Source organism: Aedes aegypti, chromosome 3, assembly GCF_002204515.2.
Source record: "Aedes aegypti strain LVP_AGWG chromosome 3, AaegL5.0 Primary Assembly, whole genome shotgun sequence".
Classification (NCBI taxonomy): Eukaryota; Metazoa; Arthropoda; class Insecta; order Diptera; family Culicidae; genus Aedes; species Aedes aegypti.
Genome location: NC_035109.1, coordinates 169,751,477 through 169,776,176, shown reverse-complemented (window position 1 = coordinate 169,776,176; position 24,700 = coordinate 169,751,477). Strand labels below are relative to the sequence as shown.

General features: G+C 36.3%; 1 protein-coding gene across 11 annotated transcripts in view; it reads left to right on the top strand.

Annotated features, from left to right (window-relative positions):
* The first annotated feature begins 1,837 nt into the window (after positions 1-1,837).
* The window catches only part of LOC5579939 (atrial natriuretic peptide receptor 1), a 199,198-nt gene continuing 176,335 nt past the window's right edge, over positions 1,838-24,700 (top strand). For 7 of the 11 annotated variants that reach the window (XM_021850378.1, XM_021850374.1, XM_021850368.1 and 4 more), the window contains exons 1-2: positions 1,838-2,083; positions 14,645-15,240. The gene's annotated coding sequence lies outside the window, so the exon portion shown is untranslated. Of the gene's footprint in view, positions 2,281-2,306; positions 2,381-14,644; positions 15,241-24,700 lie in introns of those variants that run through there. The other 4 variants (XM_021850376.1, XM_021850373.1, XM_021850369.1 and 1 more) reach the window with 4 other exon arrangements.

Here is a 24,700-nt window from a genome sequence, read left to right as displayed (position 1 = left end):
AAAAATATATTTTCTGAGCAAACAGACTTCTATAATAAAATTTATAGCGACAAAACAAAATGTCATCGTATTGAATTTTGATTTTTTGGTAATTAGTTTAAAAATGGAATCAATTAATAGTGAAATCAAAAAATATATATTTCAGCACAAATATATTCAATAGACATAGTCATGTTTCAGTCTCGAAATCCAGTATTGAAAAATTAAATTTTTCATTATTTTTCAATTAAAAGATATTTTGTGTGTAATCACAAATTTCCCCCCAAAAATATTTGCTGGGCTTCTACAACCAAATTAATGTAGAAAAAACTACAATTCACAGGGTCGAATTTTGATTTACAGGTAAAAAGATTTAAAAACAGGGTTTTTCGAGGTTTTTTTTGACTAAAATAAATTTTTAGTGTAAACAAAAAAATATATTTCAACCCAAACAAGTGAATTGTGGTTCCAGAACTTATTTTCATCAAGGAAACGATAATTTATCACCTCCCTATTGTTACATTATTTAATTTGTGCCACAAATCCGTACCAGATAATACTAAAGACAAAATGTTGTTGCAAAAACTTTGGGTACACTATCTTTTTAAATAAATTTTAAATGGATATTGATCTCAAAAAGTGTCTAATTCCATTGCGCCAAGACATACAAACACTAATTCATTTTTATTTACATGGATAGACATAAATTCATGTTGCGAAGTAAAATCTTTCTTCTTTTCCCACCATTCGAAAGTTAAGTGTTCCGAAGACTCGATAACGCGGTGGAATCATACAGATTGATTTACTATATATGCTTTTTGATGAGTTATACTTCACTGAGGCCTTATTTTTTCGTAATATGAATCAAAACGGTATGTTTTCTCTCTTCAAAACAGAAAATGTATTATTTTACCAGTACAATTTGAGATATTTATGGAACACTTTGGCTTAAGGTTCCCCGGGGCAAGTAGGACCTGAAAAAGCGATAGTTCAAATATAATTTTCAAATGTTAATATTTCGCAAATCTAACAACACGGTCCCATTTTGACAACATATTTGCTGATGTGTGTATAATTTAGGGAATGTGAGAACCTTAGAAGAGAGTTGTGAAATGAGCCATTAGACGCAGTTACCTCACTAAACAGGGCAAGTGGGACCCATTCAGTTTCATTCGGCAATCCACATCAGTAAGTCAGTAATAAGATTATAAATTGTCCCAGAAAGTATGGACACAACTCTGATGACGAGAATCACAATACTTTTTCAAACAACTAAATATTTTTATATTTTTTATATTTTTTTATTTTTCCTTGGACTTATTTAATGCTGCCTGTGAAAATTTTGTTTGATAAAATAACTTTTTTACGTTGAATTTTTGATTCCAGAAAATCAATTCTTATCTAGCCAGCACAGACTCTACTTTTGTGTTTCGTTGGAAATTAACTAGTAACGAATGTTATTATCAAAATCTTTCGACTTGGTGAGTTGAAGTTCATTGTATCTAAAACGTTCCACAAGACCAAAAGCAAGTCGAGTCTAGTACACGACACTGCAGATGGCCTTACAGTTGAGGTCGAAATACGCGTATCTGTCAAAGGATACAAACTCTAGTGGAATTGAATGGTATAGTACTAATTCGATTTTTCATCTACTTGTAGGTATTCTACAAAACAGCTCGAAGATTTATTATCAAATATTTTATTGCCGCATTACTCAATTTGTTATGATGCGCTGTTCGATTCTTGATGGAGCATTTCAGATTTCTATAGTCGCAAAAACCTTTCACCCCTTAGTTAGTGCAACGCTGGCTGCTACTTGTGCTGTTCGATTGTCTTCGACGATGCTCGTTTAGTTTAGTCAGTCATCGTTTGGTCCGGATGCCGACCGGTCGTTCTTTCGTTCGTTCGTTCGCTCGCTCGCTCCTTGATAGTCACTGTATAACCGCGTGAAAGCTCTAAGCTGCCGTTTTGAGGATCAGTAGACAGGACTCAGACAAGACACGGAGCCGCTGGTGCTAATCCGAGTGTGTGTTAAGTTTAGTGGTTTATCGCTTTCGCAGTGCATGCGGAATTATTATAAGTTGATGCGATTGAAGATTTGTTGGTCAGTGTTAAAAGTAAAGGGCAAAGTGTGTATAGTGAAAAAGATCAGATGGAAAAGAAGATCGTTCTGAAAATTGAATGTGATAACATGATTTCTTGAATTGGGATTATATAGTGTTTTTAGTAAAGTTTTCGTGAAAATTAAACCCCAAAAAGCTAACTAACATTAACAGCTATTGCAACGCAAGCTTCATGGAGGTATTTTATCCACAAAAACAGTGATGGGGAAGAATGTCTGAATCATGTTGAATATGTGCCTCTACGATATGATTATAGAGACACTGTGCATCACTGAAAGGTTTGAAGCTTTCAATTCACTTCGCAATGTTGAAGTTATAATTTGTTTGTGTCATTAAATAAGTGAAATTTAACTTTAATCAATTTGGTCTTCTTTTTCTTCTTGCTGACGTTACGCACCAACTGGGACAGAGCATGCTTCTGGGCTTAGTGTTCTTATGAGATTTTTGAAAGTTATTACCTGAGAGCTTTCTTTGCTGATTGATCATTTTCGCATGTATGTATCATGTAGCAGTACGACGATCTTTATGCCCTGTGAGGTCTAGAAAGATCCGGTAAGATCATGAACCTATGAGACCCTCTGCTTGGTCTTGCTGAATAGCCGCGCGTTTACCATATTATATCGTGATCAGAAAAGTTTTTGAATATTTAGAAACAGAGAAACTAGTTTTAAAGGTATTCGGTTTGTTTAAATCTCACAGTTTTCTAAAGAAGATGTTTTTAGATTTAAAATGTAAAATTGAGGATTTTGTGTAAATAAGTTTTTTTATGTGTTTTAGCACAGTAGTGTAAATTTAAATGAACTTTTAGTTGAATTTCAATTGACAATTGTGTATTGAAGCTTAATCCTCGTGTATATTTTAAGCAAATTTGATTGGAAAATACAGATCTGGTACTTGAAATTTGCTTTAATTTCGATGCTCCAAATATGTGCATGAAAATAAACTTAAAACTTCATAATTGTTTCAGTTGTGTATTTGGTCACGAATGGTTCATTTCGTTTACCGCAAACGTGCCTTTGTCCTGATCATATATGGTATGTACTTAGAAGCAAATTTTGACAACCTCTTACTAATGAAACGGTGATCCACAGCAAGCTTGTCCTGTCCAGGCAACTGCTTGAAAACCGCGTTGATGAAGTCCATCATCAATGGCACAGCATCGATATTTCGTTAGCGACTTTGTGCAGAGTTTCCGGGTTCGCGTTTTGGCAAATTTTTATCTCGATTTGTGAAGTTTTATATGGTGCATTTTCAATCCCTTTAAACGAAACTTTGCGAGCATCAAGCTTTTTTAATCAAGCTCTGCGTCGAAATGTTTGAATTCCGCTTGAAATGAGCCATCGTTTCGTTTTATTTTATTATAACATCCTTGAGACAGTCGAATGATGCATATTCATCAGTTTACCAAAGACGCAATGTGACAACCCAGAATTTTACATATTGTCGAACGAAATCCTTCCGCGAACGATTTGCTGATAGTATTCCATTAAGACCGGAATCCCATTGAAATCTGCACACCTGAGCGGATGTGAACAATACACTCTAAAAAGAAATGTCGGTCAAGTATAAATAATCCAGACAACGTTATCCGATTCTTATATGTGCAAACTGTCACTTATAAGTGTCACGAAAAGGCCTTATACGTACAAAAGTGGATGCGATATACGTGCATATTTTATATGATGAAAAATAGCATTCAATGCAAGTGGGCTGGTTTTATTGTGAACTAATCTATATTCTTATGCGAATTATTTCATGATAACAAAGTTGATTTGATAGCTGCTCCAAATTGATCCGACTTACTTTGTGTGAGTGTACGGGTTGGAATGAAATGTACATATGCACTCATAAAATAGCGTTTTATGCGAGAAAACTCATCTGTCAAATCATTCATCATGATGTGCAGGTGTGAAACAATTTGTATAAATAAATTGTTTTGTTCTCAAACTATTGAGCGATTTCTGGTTGTCTGAAAGTTATTGGATGGACTGTGCAAGTCGAATCTGCATCTCAAGAGATACCTTCTTAAAAATCATGAAGTTCGATACCCGTATCGGCATGGTTCCGGACATGTTCCAGTATTAGTCACATCCTCCGTGGCACTCAAACAGCCACCGTTTTCACACAAAAAAAACTCATTTTTACCGGGTATATCAATGAGTTTTGCCAAGAACGTGATACCCGTCAACAAATTACTTCTAGGTTATAATAAAAATATGAACGAAGGTAAAGATACGCATGAACTACGAAAAAATGGGTTTTAACATATCCTCTGGAGATTCTTTACAACCAATAGTCCATCAAATCAAATCATAAATAATGCACATGGAACGATCAAGCCGTCAATCCATCCATGTGCATTTTTAGCTTTTTTTTAAACAGGTTATTCAGCGTATAATCGTGTAAACCGAGCAATCACGTTTGCAATTTCACTTTCAAAATTGCAAGAAAGCATGCAATATTGGTGAATATTGGATATAGGATCGTGAAATATTTCATTTCCACTCAAGATTGCAAGCATTTCTGAATGCAATGAGGCAGTTTACATTATTTATCGTTGAATATTCAGTTATAATCCGTTTTAAATGACAATCATTAATGTTTACGTGCAATGTAAATTAAAGATTTTTTCGATAGTGTACATGTACACTATTGGACAATACATTTGGAACATTTTTGGTTTCCATACAAAACTATCAACTTTAGTTATCCAGATCTCAGTTGTTCTTGGACCAATTTGAATTAAATTTCACAGCACATCATGATTATCATGAATTTCAACATTTTTAGAATATTTTTTCCAATTGCGAGTTTAAAAGTAATTACGATATTACTAAAGTGATTTTTTTTATTTTTAAATTAGTTAATTAAATTCAAAAATTTTGAAAATTTTAAACGTTTTGTCAAATGTTTCACTCAGCAAAAAATCCTTAAATTTACATGGCACGTAAACTTTCATAGTAGTCATGTGAAACGAGTCATAACTGAATATTTAACGATAAATTATGTAAACTGCCTCATTGCATTTAGGAAAGCTTGCAATCTTTAGTGAAAATGAAATATTTCAGATCTTGCATCCAACATTCGCCAATATTGCATGCTTCTTGCATCTTGAAAGTGAAGTTGTAGACGAGAATTCTGCCAAAAATGCTGTACATGAATGGATCAAATGCTTGGTCGTTTCATGTGCATTGTTAATGATTAATTTTTCAGCGTAAAATCGTATGATAACTGCAATATTCGTTGAGAGAAGACGTTTTGCTCTCAATATTTCAGATTTTGTTAGCAATGTTGCATATCGAGATCAGTGTTGATAGACTCACACTCAAAATCTCAATCAATACGCTCTCCCGTGAGAGCAAACTCATTAGTGATCTGCTTCGCAAATCTCACGGTTGAGATTTTGATGCAAAATCAACTCAATCAACTCAAACCGTAAAAAATGATTCAGTAGTAAAACCCGGCAAAAACTCGTAAAACCCGAATGTTGTTGTTTACGTTAGAAAGGATTAACATATTTTTACTAGGCTAACAAGAAATTATTGCCTGTGGAAATACAATACAATGAGTTAAAAAGGTGAGCCAACTTATCCATGATTTTTTGACTGCTGAGTTGCATGATTGACAACTCACGCATGAAAAATCTCAAGCGTGAGTTGTGAGAAATTGAGTTTTTCACAACACTGATCGAGATAACCTGAGCGTTTTTTTTTTTATATTTTGCACAATTATTCCACAAATCCCTCAGAAAAAATCTTCTATTTTGAACATCTGAGTCAATTTTGATCATTTGTCACCTGGTTCTCAAGATATGCCGATGTATCCTGGGAGACTATCGCTCCACTTATCAAAACGCTTTTAACATTATTTTGTTTGAATTCAATTTATAAAAAAATATGAGCTGTACACTGTCTGGTACCAAGGATCTTTTTTTGTGAAAAATCTACGAATTAGCTGTCTTCTAGAAAAAGACAAAGTTACCAAATGATGTTTAGTTATACAACCAGAAATTTATAAAAGCTAATTACTTAAAACGGTTGCACTAAATTGCTTCATTGTCTAGCAACAGAGTGTGATTAAGGTGAAACAGTTTGGTGTCAACTTCTAAGATTGCACTAAACCTTAAAAGGCACAAATCTAGCGAAAAAAGCATCCAACAACCGTGCCCTTCTTATTTTGGTTTTCTGCACTTGCAAAAAGCTTAAAATAAGAAGATTAGAAACGTTTTCCAAATATTACTTCAGTGTAGTGCCTTTGAAAACGTGAGTAGGGGCACAAGTCGGCCATTTTTAGATTACGAGAAAAGAGAAGATTTGGATTTGAATGATAGCATGAAATATTTCCGTGGGTCATGACTAACTGTACTTCAAAATAAATGTATCCGCCGCTAAGCTAACATTCAACTGACAAGTAATCAAAACCCTTATGTCTTTTCAAACGACATTAAGATTTGTGATCACGCTAAAGAAATTCACTCAGAATTGAGTACAATTCACACATAGGTGGGCTCTTGTGGGCCAACACAAAATTTGTGTAACTTTTACAACTGCTAGAAATCCACTCCTGTGCTGATCTCTTCTATTTTTCTAAAATAATAGAAACTATATCACAGCGTAACAAAAATGACATTTTTGCGTGTCTCAAGAATCAAATTATGTGTCTCTAGTAGATTAGGGTCTGCTGAATATGATGCCGTTCTCAAAAATGTTCCATCACGTCACAGTTTTTAGCTACAGGTCGCCAAAGTTCTATAAAACACTGGTTTCATTGATGTTTACATCAAATTTAAACAATGATTTATCAAAAATATTATGATCTATCGTACCAAGCATGCCAAATAGGACTTTGATTTTCATTTCGGATATAATTTGGTTGAAATTGCACGATTAAATTGAGGTTAAACCAATTTTTTCAACATGCTTGCAGTCTCCATACGAAAATCTTTGTATGGCAAAATACAATACTTTTCTAAACCAACAAAAAATAAATTTTGAGCATCGAAAGTATTATAATCTTTATTGTTAAGTATATACATAAAGTTTGAGTTCTGAGGCAAATTACGCAAACAAATTGCCATACCTACCTTGATACCTTGATGGCTACAGCGTAGCATCACGCCATTGCCGGGCGTATTGTAGAGCTCCATCTTCGTCGGTCTTGGGCGATACTTCTCCAGTTGCCCCGAACGTTTAGGGTCGCCAGGTCCTCTTCCACTGCGTACAGCCAGCGTATTCGTGGTCTTCCCCGAAGCCGCCGGCCTCTACCTGGTTCCCTGCTGAATATTATTTTCGCAATTCTTTCTTCCGACATTCGCACTAAGTGACCAGCCCACTGAAGTCTGCCGTATTTTACACGATTGATAATATTCGCATCTTTGTACACTTGATACAACTCGTGATTCATGCGTCTGCGCCACACACCATTTTCGAGTTTCCCACCGAGTATTGTCCGCAGCACTTTACGCTCGAAAACACCGAGAGCTTTCCGGTCTGACTCTTTCAACGTCCACGCTTCGTGCCCGTAGAGAGCCACCGGAAGAATCAATGTTTTATACAGGGCGAATTTAGTTTCGGTTTGCAAGCTGCGGGACCTAAGCTGGTTACGTAGTCCGTAAAAGGCCCTATTCGCAGCCGCAACACGTCTTTTCACTTCGCGGGAAACGTCGTTGTCACATGTCACAAGTGTTCCAAGGTAAACAAATTCTTCAACAACTTCAAACACATCCCCATCAAACACTACCTCAGCACTTACACCACCATGCCTGACTCTATCTCTACCTGCAACCATGTACTTCGTCTTGGTAGAATTGATGGTCAGGCCTATCCTCGCTGTCTCCCTCTTCAGAGGCACGAAGGCCTCTTCCACTGACCTGCGATCGATTCCAATCAGGTCTATATCGTCCGCAAAGCCAAGGAGCATGTGCGACCTTGTGATAATAGTGCCATTTCTTTGCACGCCAGATCTCCTAATAGCACCCTCAAGTGCAATGTTGAACAGTAAATTCGAAAGTGCGTCTCCCTGCTTCAATCCGTCTAACGTCACGAACGAGGTTGACACCTCGTCTGCGATCCGAACACTTGATTTCGAACCATCCAGCGTAGCACGTATCAGCCTAATTAGTTTCGCCGGAAAACCATTTTCAGACATTATCTGCCAAAGCTCATTTCTTTTCACTGAGTCGTACGCCGCCTTGAAATCAATAAACAGATGGTGAGTCTGCAAGTTATACTCCCGGAATTTGTCTAGGATCATTCGCAAGCCAAACATCTGGTCCGTTGTCGAACGGCCCTCACGAAAACCAGCTTGGTATTCGCCGACGAAGGACTCCTCGAGCGGTCTCAGTCTGTTAAACAGGATGCGCGACAGAATTTTGTACGCCGAATTCAGCAGGGTAATTCCTCTGTAATTGGCACACTCCAGTCTGTGCCCTTTCTTGTAGATAGGGCGGATGAGGCCATCCAACCAGCCGGTGGGCAATTCTTCGTCATCCCATACCTTCAGAAGTACTCGGTGGATCGACTGGTAAAGCTGCTCGCTTCCGTGCTTGAGAAGCTCGACCGGGATCTCGTCCTTCCCAGCAGCCTTACAGTTCTTCAGCTCGCTGATAGCCTTTTTAACCTCTCCTATGGTCGGTGGGTCCACAGCTTGATCGTCATCATCTATGTTCATCCTGTTCCTCGCTACATTTCCATTCTCACCGTTCAACAATTGCTGGAAGTGCTCCTTCCACCTGGCAGCCACCGCCGTTTTATCGGTCAGCAAATTCCCTTCTCGGTCATTGCACATGGCGGGCACTGGTACGGTATTGTGCCGCGCACCATAGACCGTTGCATAAAATCTCCGCATATCATTTCGGTTCATGCTTTCTTGTGCGTCAGCTACCACACTTTCTTCGTGCTGCCTTTTCTTTCTGCGGTGGATTCGCTTTTCTTCGGCTCTCGCTGCCCTGTACCGCTCTCTGTTCTGTCGGGTACCGGCCACAAGCATACGGCTTCTGGCAACATTCTTCATGTCTGTCACCCTCTGGCACTCTTCATCGAACCAGTCGTTCCGTCTTCGTCGTTGACCAGTGCCAATCACTTCCCGCGCAGTTGTTGTCACAGCTTCGTGGATAGGGTCCCACAGGCTGTCGACGTCTCCAGCAACGTTGACTCTTCCCAACTTCTCGTCTAGTTGCTGACGGTACTGCGCAGCTACCCCATCAGTCGACAAGCGTTGTATATTGAAGCGTAGCGTTCTGTGCTTTGCGGAACTCGTGACGCTGGATAACCGCGCCCGAATTCTAGCTACAACGAGATAATGATCCGAGTCGATATTAGGGCCTCGGAAGGTCCTGACATCAATGACATCTGAGAAATGTCGCCCATCAACCAGCACGTGGTCTATTTGGGAGCAGGCATCGCCACTCGGGTGTCGCCAGGTGTGTTTGCGGATATTCTTTCGCCATACAAGCTGGCAAAAATGGACACGATTACCTTTGAACTTCTTTCCGTGTGTGTGCAATAAGTGCATTTACAAGAATAATTTATCCTTTGTACACACTAGTACATATACTAATCACCTTGTAGAGTATAGATAATAATCGTCTTGTAATCAGATTCAGTGATGCCACATACACAGATTTATCTGTAATTACACAGATTTTTTTCTGTTCTTGCCTACAGATATCTGTGATCACAGATTACAGATTTTTGAGATAAAAAAGATTTTTAAGATTTTAGGATATTTCACGAGTTAAGCATCCAGTTTTGGGAAATATTAACCAGAAATGCCATTACTCTGTTTATTTTTTCTCAAAATCTTAAGTATTAAAACTTTTAGAAGCAATTATGCATCTTTAAATTACTAATAATACGTTTGCAAAGGTTCTTCTCGATTTAAAAACATAAATTTTGGATTATTGCACAACATAGATTTTTACCAAGATTTTTGAAGATTGACCTAAGATAAAAAAGATTTTTTCGGCTGAAATTACAGATGAGACTCGGAAAAAATGTGGCAACACTGATTCAGATTCGTTATTGACTTCTGATGACGAGTATGTTTGCCCAAAATAAATAATAAGATCGGTGCAAAATATCTAGTTCGTTTTCACATCTGTTGAATAAAACGATTTTTCGACCAAATTCGATCAAATGTCCAAATGTATCTTCGACCAAATGTACTTTCAACCAAATGTCATTCGACCAAATGTCGTTGGACCAAATGTCCTAAAGCCGTTGAGAGAGTAGGGTCCATCAAATTGAATAACAAAATTTTGCCAACCGCATATAGATTGTTTGTAGAATTGTTGATGTATTTTTTTCCATTATTCAATGACCTTGCACATGCGCGACAAAATACTGTTGTAATTCAACCTTTTCGACCAAATTTCCATTCGACGAAATGTCCGTTCGACCAAATATACTTTCAACCAAACGTCATTCGATTAAATTTCATTCGACCAAATTTCTTTCAACCAAATGTCTTTCAACCAAATGTCATAGATTCATGCATTTTTGTTTGTTAATACAGTGCCTTCCCGATTTTGGCAACACCCGCTTTTGATTGATTAATTAATAAATACTGAATCCCAACATTTTGAAATAAACCAAACTAAAAAAAACATCAAAATAAAAATGTATAGAAACGTAAAGGGCCCAGATAGCCGTAGCGGTAAACGCGCAGCTATTCAGCATGACCATGCTGAGGGTCGTGGGTTCGAATCCCACTGGTCGAGGATCTTTTCGTAAAGGAAATTTTCTCGATTCCCAGGGCATAGAGTATCATCGTACCTGCCACACGATATACACATGCAAAAATGGTCAATCGGCAAAGAAAGCTCTCAGTTAATAACTGTGGAAGTGCTCATAAGAACACTAATCTGAGAAGCAGGCTTTGTCCCAGTTGGGACGTAACGCCAGAAAGAAGAAGAAGAAGAAACGTAAAGTGAGACGTTTATATATCAATCAGTAGAACTCTCATGCAGGCAACTTGTAGAATTAATTGCTACATTGTTTAATAGGCCTTATATATTGGTGGAATAGGATGTTGGTGCACAGCAAATATGATGAGAACATCATCATGTTGTGCTTAAGTTAGAGTGTTTCAACACATCAAATGGATTGTGTGATCAGAGAAGTTGGACAGTATTAAATGCCTGTAAATCTTAATCAATTATCTCGTGAAGTTCAATCAGCTAATCCACAAAATACTTAAGAAAACTATTGATGAGTGATTTCTTTTAAATATTTATGAAGGCGTTCCAGTAAAAGCTGGAGAAATTTTATGCATAACTGTGGATGTCAATTTAACAGTGTTAAAAATAGTTTTGGCGTTTCCATTGCAGAAACTTTAAAACTAAATTAAAAGAGCGACTCATGGAAGAATCCATGTACAAAATTCTATAGACATTGCTGATTCCGCAAAAAACTCTGCTTTCAGTTCAGGAATTCGTCTTGATTCTTACAGATATTTTAGATAATTCTGAAAAAATACAGTCGGAATTTTTATCCATATTATATCAACTTTGCACGTATTTGTTTTTAAAGAAATCATAAATAATCCATATCCGCCCAGCGTCCTAAAAATAGGACAGAAGCCCCGAACGCCCAGCGTCCTATAAATAGGACAGTACTTTTGCAAAATTGATCACAGGACTGCTGACTTCTACTTGGTAACTATTTTAATTCAGAATTAACTCACCAGGTGGCGCACAGACGCCAATAAATGTCGCATCAAGATCAAGATGGCATCAAAATTCAAGATGTCCGCCAGATTTTTTTACTTAGAATAATTCTCTTATTCTTCACTCGAATCGAATAAAACACCAACGATTGAAAACTTGTTTCTTTGTTGTACAAAAAATAATATTTACATTGAATGCACTCGTCATATACGGCAATATCGTAGGACATGATTTAGAAAATCGTTCATTTCATAGGGTAAATACCATTGCTCACCTAGTTTCAGTAACCTATCTTACGCAATTTTTCCTCAGCTTTCTGATGGTGATCTCAGAATTCAAAACGTGCGGTGCGCTAATGGTGAAAAAACGATTTTTCTAACAAAATTCAAGATGGCGGACAAATTTAAAATGGCCGCCAAAATGTTTTTAACTTCAAATGAAAGCTATATCCTTTCTCTATACGATGCCACTAATTTAGCTATGTGTTCCAAGGGAAAAATGAGACATTTCACGTGAAGAAATACCCAAGATTCATTAAGAAATTGGCTTTTTCGCAAACTGTTTAGCTAGCTGGCGTACGAGGGGTCCCCCAATTTGAGAAAACCAAAAGGACCACCCTTAAGTTTTATCGAAAACTAGCGATCAGTGACATACAATTGGAATTCTAACGATAGGTGGCGATGGTGGCCTGGTTTCAGCGAGAATTGCTCATAACTTTAGGCTTTCAGCAGCAAATCTTTGCAGTATTTCTAGAATTATTTCATACGAGTTCCTCAACAAATATGTATACAATCTAGCGCTATGCAAAATGTTTCACAAGGCATTGCGAAAGGCGAACATTTATTCTATCTCCTATTTTAATTCTAATACCAAAAATCAGCCAAAACTCAACCAATATATTTTTAGGAACATCGTTTGAAATGCAAACAGAACAATTGCAAGGAATATACGCATGAAATGTATTGGATAATCTTTCTAGAGCTTCCAGTAACTTGTCTGAAAAGTTTTAGAGAAAACGTCAAGAAGTTCTATGTGCCACGTGTCCAAAAAATACAATGGCTGTGCGATCAAGGTCAAAACGCATAGTTAAACTAGAAAATTGTTGACAACGCAGTAGTGTGCTCGTCAATAATTCAAATAGATTCTCGACAAAAGACAACGCTTGTAAACTATCCTCAGCAAAATATTTCCCAAATCTCTGCAAACGAACATAATGCTCATCATAAAATATATACCGTTGATTTATATTACGGACACTTAAGGCCTCTGTGAAGTATAGTCGATTGAAAAGCATATAAATTAAAACATGATGTATAATATCTGTGTGTTATCAGACTCTCAAAACATTTAACTTCCGAACGGTGTCCGAATATTGGGATTCCACAACTTGAATTACCTAAAATAAATATATATTGATGATCTTTCAATGATTCTTATTCTGGACGCAACCTCACTTTTGCTTCATTTCACGGACACCTTGTTTCGAATTCCGGACAGCTCACGAAAAGCATAACTTAAGGCGAAGTAGCCCGTCATTCGTTTTTGCAGCAATGATGACTTTGTAGCGTGCTCATTGATAAAACTCATTCCTGATAGTTTATATTGACTTGAAAAAGTATCACTGTACGCGCCAACATGCATAAAGTATGCTGATACTTTTTCAGCTGTGTCAGTGCAAAACCAACTGAAATTCTTTGATTCGAAATCGTGAGATGAAAAAGCAACAATCATCAACGACGCGTACAAATTTCAATGACGGCCTACTTCGCCTTAAATAGTTATATTATAAATTAAAAACCCGCATTCGTAAGAGCAACGTCAAAACTAGTTGCGCATTATAAATTTTCATGGATTGCTATTTAAAATTATTATTGAAACGCGCCAGAAAGTTTGGAGCTTTAGGACGGGGAATTTTGAAACATTTCAATTGAAACCTTTCCCATACAAAATAGAGTATCCGGAATTAGAAGCTGTCCGGAGTTTGAATCAGAACGGTATCTGGGCACTTTATGGTGTCAGTTTCGAGAACAAGCATTGAAAAAGTACCAAATACCAAATAATAAACATGTAGCTTTTAAACGGGTTCTGCAGTAAAAAATTGATGAATATTTTTCTTCTCATCATTTCTTTCTCATTCCTGACAATATATTCCAGCTAGGATTTCAACATAATAATTTATTAAAAGTTGCAGTATTTTTTATTTTAAACTTTCTTCATTATTGTTGCTTTACGGTATCATAGCATAAATAAAATTGCATGTATGTTAAGGAAAGCCAAAAAAACCCCAGAAACACTTCTCAACGGCACCTATATTCGAAACTAGCTACTTTCAATGATGTTTTATTTCAAAGCTGAATATTTACATTCAATAATATTCGCAAATGGCACACTGCAACTAGTGTGCCTTTAAGATAGTGCTTGTACTCAGTACAAGCTGCTCTTAGGGTAAACATTAAACAAAAGAAGGCTCCCAGACATTTTCCACATCATTCTTAGTATATATCATGCTTTTTCTGAAACTTTTAGTGATTACAATGATAAAAATATTTGCAAAACATGGCAACCAACTACACTAGAAAGCTGTCAATCAAAACGAAGTTGGTTTCTACTGAATAGAATTACTGTTTATATCGTACAACGCTTCCGACAGATATCTTGTCTGAACTAACGTCAACACGCAAAGAGCATTATATTTATTGCCAATAAAGAAAGACATAATCAAGATCAAATTCTTGGCCAACACACGAGACGAATAGCACTCGATCCACAAGAAAACCTATAAAAAACAGCAACTGGACAAAACTTACTAACAACACAAACATATCACTTAAACCCAGACAAACAAATCAGAACGATCAAACTTTCCATCGATTAGGAATCGCTAAGGACCACGACACTTTTTGATTTGCCGATTAGCCAGAAGAAGAGTTTAAAAATATAATCAAAGTGCCAGAGCCCCACCGGATGTGCCGTTGGCGGAAACCCGCCTAAAAATGGGCGAACATCGAGTGTGGGACACGTAACGTCCCTTTGATCCCCTTCGTTGGCGTGTGTGGAGAGATGATTAGTGGTGTGCCATAAAGTGTGGAAGCAAAATAAAAAGCCACTCACTGGCTGACAACTGTTGCAAAGAGAAGAAAAAAAAGTTGTGATTCCCAAAGAGCGCAAAAACTAGTTTCCACCTCGAGCTGGAATATCGATGAACGCTTTATAGTGAGCATAGCATTAAGGTGAAATATTTGCCAAATATCCCAACGAGTGCTGGCTAGGTCGACTAGCTCTCAGTGAACACCGAGTATATCAACTAACTACTGCTTCAGTTCAGTTACGTCAGTTGTGTCAACGTGAAAGTGAATTCAGATTCAAAATAAAAACTGGATACAACATTACGGTGCTGCAGCAGTGAAGGGTTTGGGTGATAGCAGTGAACTTTGAATCGGGCCAAGGCTGCGGCAGACAGATTCGCGTATCGTAAGTACCAACTTATAGAAATTTATTCGTTTAGCGGCCGATAATGATTGCTAGTTCGACAGGCGTCCGATGCCGACGCATTACTTCAATCGATAATTGCAAATCAAGAAGTTCCATTAACGCAGCAATGGAAAGAAAGTGAACGGCTGATGATTGGGAAAAGCGTATGGAATAAACTATGTTTGGAACAGTATCTAGTATCGATGCTTTTATCAACTAGGCTATTGAATGACTGTAACTACAGTTAGCATACAACATATGTGTTGAAAGCTACGGGGCTAATTGGCTACTCCACGCAATTCCATAGTAATAATTTATTTATTAAGTAGCAATGGGTTACAGGACCTAGTAAGCACTAAAATGAAAAAAAAAATTTAGTTAACTGATAAGTTTTGTTCGTTTAAAATGTTCGTCAACACAAATTTATATGATATCAACATTTCTAATATTAGTTTTATTTTTTATTTACTAGCAGTGTTCTAAACATTACACTTATTTCATATATCTATGTGTTCTGTGTAAGACTATCATCCTAATTCGGTAAAAAAAAGACAATTTACACCGTCTTCAGCCATAGGCTGCACAGACTGAACATAACTAGGGGAAATCAGGGTAAAACCGACACTGTGGGTAAGATCGACACCCTTTGATTTTTCATGTTTTGAGCAGATTTTCATGCAGTTTTCACCACGCTCTATCTTTACTTGTGAAATGTCGTGTTTTGGATGACATTGCAACTGAAGCCATTAATAAACTGTCAAAATAAACTACAAAATCATATTGGATAAAATAGAAGCAACAGCAGTTGCAATATTTCGCTGTTATTCTTTAACTATTTCGAATGTAAAATTTTTAAAATGGCATTATTCGTTCTGCGTCTACATCATCATTTACTATTATTACGTTCATACAACATGAAGGAGAATTTATTTTTTGGGTTTTCGACATCTGAAAACGCTATTGAAAAATAAATGTCCACTCGGGGTAAGATCGACACTTTCATTTGGGGTAAAATCGACACCTTTCTTCGTTTCATAATGTAACTTCAGGGAATCTTTCTTGTCGGAAAACTTCCTCTGTAGTTTATGTAAGTCTTCATTTTCGAATTCCAGTAAAGTTCATGAATGGCGAACTTGTTAATCTGTAAAATATGACACTATATGACTTGCCACAAGCTATCGTTAAGTATTAAGAAAAATATTTCTATGTTTCACGTTTAATCTTATTAGATAAAGCTTGAAGAAATATTTCTCATTTGAAAATGAAGAATTAATAGAACTCAAAATATATTTACATAAATTAATCTTATTGTTTATTTACATGAGGTTCGACGGTTTTTAGTAACTAAAAATAATTAAACTTTTCTGTCTTGTTAAAATAAAATAGTATTTATTTTTAAAACCAATCATTCGCCACAACTTCATCTTCGTAAACATTCCATGAACACAAATTAATCATATCCATGTGTATTCACCCCAACTTTATAATCTTAGCTTGGGATATTTGAAATTTTCACAAATATTTAGTGGATCTTTGGCCTCTCCTCAATAATTTACGTAATATGTGTATAATCCTTTGGAGGAAGGGGTCATAAAAATCGAAAGTCATGTTTAAAGCATTCTTTTTAATATGCCATGTGATGGTGATGTTTACAACGTTTAAATTCTACTCAAAGTGAATCTGTCGGTTTTACCCCAACAGGGTGTCGATCTTACCCGCACTCTCAATTGTCTCACCTAAAAATGATGAAATATCAATTTGATTTAAATCACTATATAACCTTAATATATCATCCACCGATCGCAAGGATTGATAGATTTATAACTAAAATATGATTCTACAACAATTTTAGGTTTGTTTAACAAGCAAAAGTACACAAATTTTATCAATAAGCTTAGGGTGTCGGTTTTACCCCGAATTCCCCTAACATTAGACAACGGACACACGGAACGACCAGTGGACCAGTGAAGAATTTTTCGTTTGACGAAAAGTTTTCTCCGACTGGGGCGGGAATCGAACCCACACTCCATAGCACAATACGCCTAAACGACTGACGCCGCTAACCGCACGGCTACGAAGCCCACAATTTATTTGAAATTGCACGAATAAATTAAGGTTAAATCCAATTTTGCAGCATGCTTGCAGTCTCCATACAAAATTCTTCGTTTCTCTTATATGGCAAAATACATTGCTATTTGAAACTATAAAAAAAACATCTTTTGAGCATCGAAAGTATTATGAATTTTGTTGATCATAATTGAGAAACTTAAAAGTAGATTCTGAAATTAAGTTCCTCTATTGAGATTCTTAATCAACCGTTTTTTGCATGTAAACCCATACTTCCTTCAGTTCCTCGACTGTTTTCACTACCTTAGGTCGTTTAAAAAGGTGCTGCTTCATAATCGCCCAGTACTGCTCGATGGGGCGGAGCTCCGGAGTGTTGGGAGGGTTGAACATTTTCGGCACGAAATTGACCTTATTGTCCGCATACCACTTCAGCACGTCCTTGGAGTAATGGCATGAGGCCAAATCCGGCCAGAAGATTGTTGGGACGTTGTGGGCCTTCAGGAGAGGAAGCAGCCGCTTCTGGAGGCACTCTTTCATGTACACCTGTCCGTTCATCGTGTCCTGGGTCACGAAAGGTGCACTCCGCTTCCCGCACGTGCAGATGGCTTGCCAAACCAGGAATTTCTTCGCAAATTTGGACATCTTCTGAGTGCGGACAACGCTGAGCTTATCCTTGGCCGTGAAAAACAGGTTGCCGGGGATCTGTTTCAAGTCGGTCTTCACATATGTTTCGTCGTCCAACTTTCGTCAGCATGTTGAGGTACAACTTCCTGGCACGGGTTTTGGCGGACTTGTTTTGCTTCTCGTCGCGATTAGGGGCCTTTTGTACCTTGAACGTTCGAAGCCCAGCCTTAATTTTAACCTTCTGGACAAAACATCGGTTTATCGAACGGAGGCGTTCGGGTTTCGGTTGAAGGCTCCAACTACATGGTTGTGATTTTTGGTGTTGTACGGAATACTTTTTCCTTCACTTCTGGGCTTCCGATCGGTGGTCAATCGTTCTTCGAACCGCTTAAGGTGAAACAGTTTGGAATCAATTTCTAATATTGCACTAAAACTTAAAAGGCACAAATCTCGCGAAGAGAGCATCCAACAACAGTGAACTTTTTATTTTGGCTTTGTGCACTAGCAGACAGCTTAAAATAAGAAGATCAGACATGTTTGGCAACTATTTCTCCAGTTTAGTGCCTTTGAAATCGTGAGTAGGGGCACAAATCGGCCATTGTGACGGCCATCTTTGTATTCCAAGATGTTTCACCTTAATCACTCGCGACACCGTGGGATTCACGATTCCCAACGTTTTAGCGATGGAACGATGTGAGAGATCCTTGTTCTCGTGATGAATGCGCAAGATTTTATCACGCACGAGCTGTTCTTTCGACTTCATTTCCGCGAGTTTTGACCACAGGACTTTAAAACTTGCAGGATGTAAATAATGTACTATGAACTAAATCCACCCAAATTTTCATTAAATTCTACCCAACAGTTAAAAAGTTAGAGCAATTTCATAGTGTGGCAATTTCATCGTGGACACCCTTTATAAGGGATAGACAAAATGAATAAGATAGGCGAAATTTCGCTTAAATTCAAATGCTCATAACTTTTTGAAGAAATGATGAAATTTGATGTATCCGGAAGCATTCGAAGGCAAATTTTTAGGTGCTTCAAAAATTTGTTCAGCCATACATATTGGTCACTGGACACCTTAGATAATCTGAGCTTTCCGAGATCATGTCTAAATCATATTTCTTCTGTCGCTTGTATTTTTGTGTGGTGTAAAAAAAATGAAACTAACCAGAACCAATTGCCGGGGCCGCATTAAGATTCGTTCGAAATCTTCGAATATAATACCATTTCCGTAAAACTGGTTCCAGAAAATATGGTCAAATATATGTTTGTTTTTCCAAATTCAATCATTAATATATTATCCGAAACCATATCCAATTGAACATCATACTTCAAGAAGATGCTTCCAGGGGCATACCCAGAACCTTTAGATGCACTGATTACTCTATAGTTGGTTCAAGGTGCCCTGGCGAGGCTGGCGAATTTGGAACAATCCAGAACCATGTCAACATAGGTATCGAACTTTAAGATTTTTGAAGGTGATACTTTCAAAAGCAATTCTAGAAACACCGGTTGTTATTGTGGTCTATAAACTGATATATTATGGCACAAATCTTCCAACTGGTGGGGAACGTGCCTTTGGAGCCGGCCTCCTTATATCTAATAGGAGTGATTTTTTTCGGGTTGGTGTCGACGGAGACTTATTTTGGATTTATTTGTTCTATAATTTGAAAATTAGAATCAGTTGGAAATTTCGTCGCATAGGTGGCGTTGCGTTGCAAACTTTTTCGTTTCCCGTCCTAGAGCTTTCGCGTCTTCAGCAAAGTTTTAGAACGTGTAAAAATTTGACAAGTTGTCGTAGGCACCCATGTTCTAGGACTTAAAATACGAAAGTTAAACAAATGTGAAAATTAATAACATTTTAGGTTTTTTGTACTATTAAATCAAAAGCGTAAAATGTTTGATTTTCAACACCATACGTCACTTAAATTCGATTACATGCGTGTGCTGTATGGATAAAAAACTTTTTCATTTTTTTTACAAGTTATTGTAAAGCTATTATTATTTTTAATATCACTTTACTCAAAAGGTTGCAATTTTTGCAAAAACTTATCAATGTTCGCTATTTTTCATCTACCAAATGTTAAAGTTTGGCGGACATAAATTTTGACATATTTGGTATATCTGAATTCAAACTAACTACCTCTTGCATATAAATAGAATAAATTAATTGTTAGTTTTACCATTTCAAAGATTTACAACACATTCCATCAATTATGATTTGCAAGTCAAAGATAACCATGTCATAGGTATCACGAAGCCAGATGTCAAAAGAAGCCGATTAAATATTGCTGTTTGCGTTTGACGTGCAAATCCAGTCTAACTGAGCTTCAAATGCGGTAGTGCAAAGTAATCAAAAGATACTTAGCAACAATGATTCGTATCACCCCCAACCCAGCAAAGAAAATCAAATTTTGACTTCGCCTTCCTTGTTAAAAATCTCAACGCGTTTGGTGGTCCCCCATTTGATATTTGCATTTCAAACGCACACAGCAATACTTTTCGTTAGCTGGTGGTAGGTCATTTGGCATAAAGTCGTTTGGCATAAAGCTGTTTGGCATAAAGTCGTGTGGAATAATGGTCATTTGGCATAAAGTCGTTTGGCATAATGGTCGTTTGGCATAATGGTCGTTTGGCATAATAGTCGTTTGGCATAATGAGTCTGAAACCAAGAATATCTCAATTTTTCGTTTTTACTTTTCTATTGGATCTTTCTGATGACATCAGGCTTGTTTTGGAGTCAATTGATACAAAATGACACTTCATTCAACAATCATACGCTCTTGAATAGATTTAAACATATAAGGAAAGTTATTGTGAATAGTATTTTATTATTTATCCAGAAATTACCCTTCTTTCAAATATTAATTCTTCTTTTGAGTTTCACTTTTGGAACAAATTTTTGCGCTGAAGATTTTGATATATTTAGCACAAATTTATCCTTCTCTTAATTGTTCTATATTTTTTTTTTTCTAAATATGATGTAATCATAGGTATGAAAACTGTTGATTTAAAATTTCAATAAATTTCTCCTTCTTTTATGCATAGGCTGTTCTTTGGAGCTATATCTTTAAGGTATTTTTTGTTTCCAACTGACTAAAGGGCGGCAATCGATAACATTGATCTGCTCAAATTATCAGCGAAAGGAGAAATTGATTACTGCAGTTACTTCGATGGGTTGTGCTACTTTTCCCCGCATGTCGGTTCCTCGAATGTCAGTTCCCCGAATGTTGGTTCCCCGAACGCCAGTTCTCCGAATATGCCGTTTCTCCGACTAGCCCACATCCCCGAAAAGTTTTTAGGGGCTCATACTTGTCGTAACTTTATACATTTCAGGGTGGTGAACGAACTGACCATCTAATATGCACCCTTCTTTATTTAATTGGCGGTTCTTTCGAGTTTTACCGTCCTCAGCATTTTTGCCAGCATGTGTATAGCCGAGAATGACAGAATACTTCCTTTTTTTAACTGTTTATCGTTTTTTCTCGTCACCGCATTTCGGGGAAACCACTCATTCGGGGAAAAGTAGCACAATCACTTTGATAATTCTGAACGCACTTTTTTATGTCTTTTCGTTTTATCATGCCACCATAATATTTGGCGTCCATTCTTCTATTGGTGTAATTATAAATGTTGCCTTCTTCTAGATATACGCTGTTTTTATATTCATACTGTTTTAAATTTTATTATTTGGTAAAGCTAAATGTTAAACATTTTTAAATTTGGCTGTTTTACCAATTCTTGCCAGATGTGTTGTTAGAATATTAATTACTTTAGAACCTGCTAATATTCAACATATACTTTTTTGGGGCCAACGCGTGATCTCCGTCCCCGTCCGAAATATGCTGGACAAAATATAATTTCAATCACAAATTTTCCCTTCTCTCGATAATAGATGGTTTTTTTATGTACACTTTCAAAGTTAGAATTTATATTAAGCCGTTGAAAAGTTTTGCCACAAATATTTTCTTTTAAAGATGTTTTGTTCATTTGAGCTATGCTGTGAAAAGGTTTTTTTTGCGTTAGAACCTTAAACATTTTAAACGAAAAATAATCTGCTCTCGTATATAGTTTTTTTTTGTATTAAGTGGCATTGATAGATCTTTGAATTATCGTATTGATATTTTGCAAAAAAAAAAAAACATTCTTTTATCAAGTAATTTTCATCGTCCAAACTGGGACAGAGCTTGATCTTCAGCGAAATATTCTATGAGCATTTCCTTGATGAATAACTGTGAACTTTCTTTGCCAATTTACTGTTTTGAAATATGTATATCGCAACAGGCTCAAAGGTTCTCTATGATCTGAGATGTAGAGACCCGTCATAAGTTTTATTTAGTAACGCTCTCTAATGTCACAACAATTTTTGAAATTCTTAGCTTGGAAAATCTCTGAACGAACACCACGCTTGTTTAGAACCTCGGTGGTGTCGATCTCGGTAAAAGCTTGCAAAATTCCGATATTTATTTTTATTCAACCATTATGCCAAACGGCCATTATGCCAAACGACCATTATGCCAAATGACTTTATGCCAAACGGCTTTATGCCAAACGACCTTATGCCAAACGACCTTATGCCAAACGACTTTATGCCAAACGGGGTACAATCTCGTTAGCTAGGTTTTTGAATATCTAGCAATTGAAACTTTTCTGTGGCCTACTGTAATTTATTTTTCATACCCTGTAATGGTTATGAAGAGATATCAGACTATTAGACTTAAATCACAATTCACAAAATGTATTGCAAATTTTGCAATATAATGAATCATATAAGAAAACAAATCAATTCTATTTATGTGAAAGAGGTGTTTTTTTCGAATTGAGATATCTAAAATATATCAAAATATATATCTGAAAATCTTTGACAATCGGTAGATGAAATAAAGCGTTTTCAAAACATAAGTATTTGCAAAATTTTGCAGTTTTTTTTAGTTTTTTTTTTCAATAATGATATTTTTACAATAATTTGTTCCAAAAATAAAATATTGAAATAAAAGCTAGCTATTTTCAATATAGCACATACATTTTTTATGAATTTGAGTACAGTTTTTGAATTAAATACTACAACAAACGAAAAGTTTTATTGATTTTCACATTTTTCCATAACATTGTTATTTGAAATCGTATAACTTGGGTATCTTCGACAACTTGTCGTGTTTTAACACGTTTTAAAACTTTTCCGAAGACGCGAAAGCTCTAGGACGCACAATGAAAAAGTTTGCGTCGCAGCGCCACCTATGCGACAACATTTCCAACTAACTTATATCATCGAAATAAACATCTAATAAATACAAGACAAGTCTTCGAGTACACCAACTCGAAAAAAATGCACTCCTATAGCACTAGAGGTTCTTCCTGACTAAATTATGTACAGGTAACACAGCGTAACAAAAATGACATTTTTGCGTGTCTCAAGGATAAAATTAGGTGTCTCTGCACGTCACATTTTTTAGCTACAGGTCGCCAAAGTTGTATAAAATACTGGTTTGATTGATGTGCACATGAAATTTAATTTATGATTTATAAAACTTTTTTGTGATCCAATCCTGCAAACATGTGGAATAGAACTTCAACTTTTTTTAGAAATAACCAAAAAATAACTTTTGAGTATCGATAGTATTATAAGCTTTACAGATAAGTACTGAATTTTTTTTATTCCTAAACCTGTTTTGTTATATGGTGATCAATTTCGCCCCAATGTGTCATTTTAATTTTTTGACAATAAAACTATTTTTACGATATGTTAAATATTATTTCATGAAAATTCGATTACATAAACTGATAAAAATCAATGGATTACTGATTTTGTCGATTTTTTTTGACGATGTTTGATTTCTGTAGGATAATACAACAAAAAGTTGTAAAATAGTGATCAGTTTGCTCCTGGATTACAGTACACAAATTATGTCACGCTAAATTTCACCTTTTTCGTCCCCTACTATTTTTCGTCACATTTTTTGTATAAGTACTCTGAAAATTTTGAATTTTGTAAGGCTTGTCACACTTGGCTTGACCCCCCCCCCCCTGGCAGCGTGACCTAATATGTGCATAACCCCTACGTTTAAAAGGTAGCTACATTTTTTCATCGCTTTTTTTGGACGTTCAAACAAGGCAAAAGCAAGCTGATATAGCTAGAAGCTTCTGTAAGATTTTTGTCCAGTTTCAAAATCGGTAAAGCCTTGGCAACCTTTCATTTTGAGAAAAATATGCCAACTGAAAACATTTTTTTCATATTTCAGCTAAGATTGATAACCTATGTTTATTGATGGGGATGCTCCAAATTCTCACATCTCCAGAAGCATTCAAATACTTGAATTTTTCAAGTTCTCAATTCGTCCCAATCATTTCCCAGATAATTGTCCACAAAGTTTTCTTGATTGAGAATGCTTTCGAAATCTCAATAATTTGATTTTTGATTGAACTAGCGAGTCCTAAATTGAAATTGAACAAGCTTTCAAACTATATACAGTCGAAGCTCGTTATAACGACAACTTTTATAATGACAAAAGCTCTCTATAGTGACATTTTTTGGTCCCATGAAAAAAAATTCGATGTTATAACTATTCTCTATAACGACTTTTCTCTATTGCGACGGTCCCTTGCGATGTCGTTATAACGTGCATCGACTGTAGCAAGTTTTTGAGCTATTTAATAATTAGTCAATAGTATTTTGTTTTCCTCTTTCAATGTCGGAATTGGCAACAATTGGAGATTTCAGCTTTCAATCACGAATTAAGCGTTGGTTCGCTTAATCAACGATTAATTC